At 35.2% G+C, this 3,829-nt stretch overlaps 1 protein-coding gene across 1 annotated transcript in view; it reads left to right on the forward strand.

Annotated features, from left to right (window-relative positions):
• LOC106871598 (uncharacterized) overlaps nucleotides 1-3,829 on the forward strand; it is a 205,007-nt gene that overhangs the window by 81,938 nt on the left and 119,240 nt on the right. The gene's annotated exons all lie outside the window — the stretch shown is intronic.

Here is a 3,829-nt window from a genome sequence, read left to right on the forward strand (position 1 = left end):
ATATATATACGTATATAAATACATATACGTGCATATATATTATATATACAATATGATATATACATTTATTATAAATGCAATATGATAATATGCTCATATATATACATATATATACACCATGAAGGAGAGAGAGAGAGAGAGAGAGAGAGAGAGAGAGAGAGAGAGAGAGAGAGAGATTAAATATGATTTCAAGAACGAAAGAAAAGATATAAAGTCGCTGTTATTTAAAGCCATTATTCAAGATATAAAATATACGAAATACTTAATTAACGACCGGTCTAAATCTTCAAAAATCTGTAATAATATACAATATTCCATGCATTCTTTATTCTTATTTTCCTTTATATATGTGTGTGTATGTATGTATGTATGTATGCATATGTGCGAGTGTATGTATATATAACTATACTTAAATGTGTCTGTGTGCGCGCGCGGGAGTTTCAGTTTGTGTGTGTGTGTGTGTGTGTGTGTGTGTGTGTGTGTGTGTGTTCCTGTTTGTAAGTATGCATTGATCTGTATTACATATCTGTCCGTAGTTTTCGTTTTCACAATCATGCTTTTCTTTCCTTTGTAACGTCTATCAACCAAGAAATGTCACAGAAGTGTTACCCTGAAATTTAAAGTTTATAAACGGATCAAAACCACGTTGATTCTGGTTCCTGTGGCCGACGAGATGTGTTCCTTGCTTAAATATCCTTCTTAGTTTATCGTTTATATGTCCCACTTCGATTTTCACTACTATATATATGTATAGTAGTGAAAACATTTATATTCAGATGCATCACACTCTCACACACACAAACATTGCAATCAACCTTTAATTCTGCTATCATGCCCACCGAGGCAAGCAACGACCGAATAAACATATGGAATTTTTTCTTTAGAAGATCACTTCCATAGCTGACCAGGCACCATGTTGCATGGAGGAGATAGATAAGTAGATAAATAGAATGTGTGAGTGAGAAAGAAAGAGAGAGGGGGGGGAGAAGAGAGAAAGAGAGATACAGAGAACTGTAACTGGGGATACAAAAATAGTGCGAACTGACCAATAATTATTGTCGGCATCTTCATCTCTAATATTTGCTGAACCAAGAAGAAAAGGGAACCTAACCACGCAACAGAAGAACATTTAAGTGGTCACTTGGTCAGCTAAAAATAACACTCACTTCTCTCTCAAAGCAAACTTTACCGTTTTTCATTCTAAATGCACATACTTGTTATACATCAAAATGCATTGTATTGGAAAAAAAAAAAAAAAAATTTCTGACGTCTCCACTTGGAATATCTTTTGAAATTTTCATATTTATTCCATTAGAGCTGATCTGAAGTTAAACAATTAAATCAAACTGACAGTAAAACCGAAGTAAAACAGAAAGGATTACAATTCAGAAACAAAATTTCAAAACTGTTTTCCTAAATAATTTATTTACAGGTTTTCTTCCACTAAATTACTGAATATAATTCTAATAATACTGGACTAAATAGGTTCTAGTCTAATGGTTGCATTTCTTTCTGTTCTGCCACAGCGTTGAACAGGAATAGAACACTTACAGCAGGGGTCGGGGAACGTTTTTAACCAATTACCCCAAAGTATATTTAATCACGCCGACGTTACCTACTTAATTTTAAAGAAAGAAAATAATAGATTCTTTGAATTCAAAAGGTTTATTGAATCTATTTACATGCAGAAAATAATTGATAATATAAAAAGTATAAAATAAATGCGATAAAATAAATTGTTATCCTTATTATGAAACAAAGAGATTTTTCTAAAAACATTTTCACTTCAGGTTTTGGAGAAGTAATGTTGTTTCCTTTCTACTACATTTACATCAAAACTTGCGCATTTTGATGCCAGAGCAACTTTGGATATATTCTTTGGGATCCAATTGGTTACTCTGCTTGTTTTATGTTCATTAGAGTGCAAAATCCTTGTTTGCAAAGGTAGGTTGCTGCAAAAAGCAGCAAACTTTTGATTGCATCCTCATGCCAGAAGGAAAATTTCTGTCGTTACAAGGAACACATTCTTTAAATATAATTTTGCTTATGTATAACGAGTCCTTATTACCCGCAAGAATTTCATTTTTACCTCGCTTGGAGTAATTTACCCCTGTTCGCCGACCCCTGAGTTACAGCAAAAAAAAAACCTCAACGGTAGAGCCAACTTGAAAGAAATAAACCTCCGATCTCTTGCCTGAAGAGTTTATTGTTGAATTTGCGGATGCCGTTTTAAGTGTCATTTTAAGGTTGGCACCAGCTGCATTCACAATCAGGAATCCAATATCGTTGTTATCTTATCGGGTTTGTGCGGTTTGAGATGAATCCACCCAGTAATCGTCTGTGGTGTTGTGCCGAATGGTAGTGGGGGGTTGTGAAAGCAGGATTGACTTATTTAGAATTGGTAGGGTAAATTTAATTAAGACTTTTAGTTGCCTAGCAATGGGTATCATCGATTTCATGTTCCAGAATTTGACGGCGTTGAATGTGCAGAGATTAGCATTTTCGGAATGTAGACGACAATTGCCCAGGAAACAGGTTAAGACGACGATACACATGTGGGAGGTCGGGAAAATGACATCAAGAGCAAAAGGGAAAGATATTCTGCACGCACACACACACACACACACACACACACACACACACACACACACACATATATATATATATACGTACACACACACACATATATATACGTACACAAACACGCACACATATTTACGCACACACACACACACACATATATATATATATATATATTTATATATTTACAAACACACACACACACACACACATATATATATATACAGAAATACTTGCGCACACGCACACACATACGTGCGCACGCACACACATACACGTACACGTACACAGACACACACTTGTGCAGAGGGCGGAAGAAAGATAAGAGGGAAAGTGGATATGAAGTAGGCTGAAGTACATTGAGTAGTTTTTTCAAGAGAAACGGGTGGCACCGTGATAAAATGTAGGTTGGGGGAAAGAAGTAACACTATAATTCTATAAGTGATAGAGAGGGTTGAAATTGATAGCAGAGGTAGAGAGGGTGGCGGGACGAAAATGATATGAACATTACAGAGAGGGTAGAGGTAGGAGGTTATAAAGTGTGGGTGAGAGACAATGTGATAAAATATAGGGTGAAGTATGGAATGTGAGGCAGAAAGAGAAAATGTGCTTCGGTAACAATAAATCAATAGGAAGGTTTGAGAAATTTTGACTCAAGTAAACTGACGTGATGTGGGTGTCTGGTTGGCGGAATGGTTGATCATTTAGGGATCTTGTCTTTCAACAGAGACTAGATTAAGTCATACTAGTTAAGAAACAGGATAAACAAGGCAGTAATATATAGTGGAGACGAAATGTTCGTTTATGTATGTGTGTGCATATGCATATATAAACATATCCATCCATCCATCCATCCATCCATCCATCCATCTATCTATCCATCTATCTATCTATCTATCTATCTATCTATCTATCTATCTATCTATATATATATATCTATACACACCGTATTTTAACGTGTGTAAGGAATCTCCTAATATTTGGGCCTAAAATTTGGAAAAAAGGTTTTGTAAGGGATTATACTATCCATGTATAAGAAACTCCCATATTTTTAAATCTAATTTTTACAAAAAAGGGTTCCTTACACACGGTAAAATACGGTATCTATCTATCTATCTATCTATCTATCTATCTGTCTGTCTGTCTGTTTGTTTGTCTGTCTGTCTGTCTGTCTATCTATATCGTTTTTGTATTTGGTTTGCAGGATTCTTTATGTGAATGACTCTCCCCAGACAATAAAAAATATACA

The sequence above is a fragment of the Octopus bimaculoides genome, chromosome 10, assembly GCF_001194135.2.
Source record: "Octopus bimaculoides isolate UCB-OBI-ISO-001 chromosome 10, ASM119413v2, whole genome shotgun sequence".
In the NCBI taxonomy this organism is placed as follows: domain Eukaryota; kingdom Metazoa; phylum Mollusca; class Cephalopoda; order Octopoda; family Octopodidae; genus Octopus; species Octopus bimaculoides.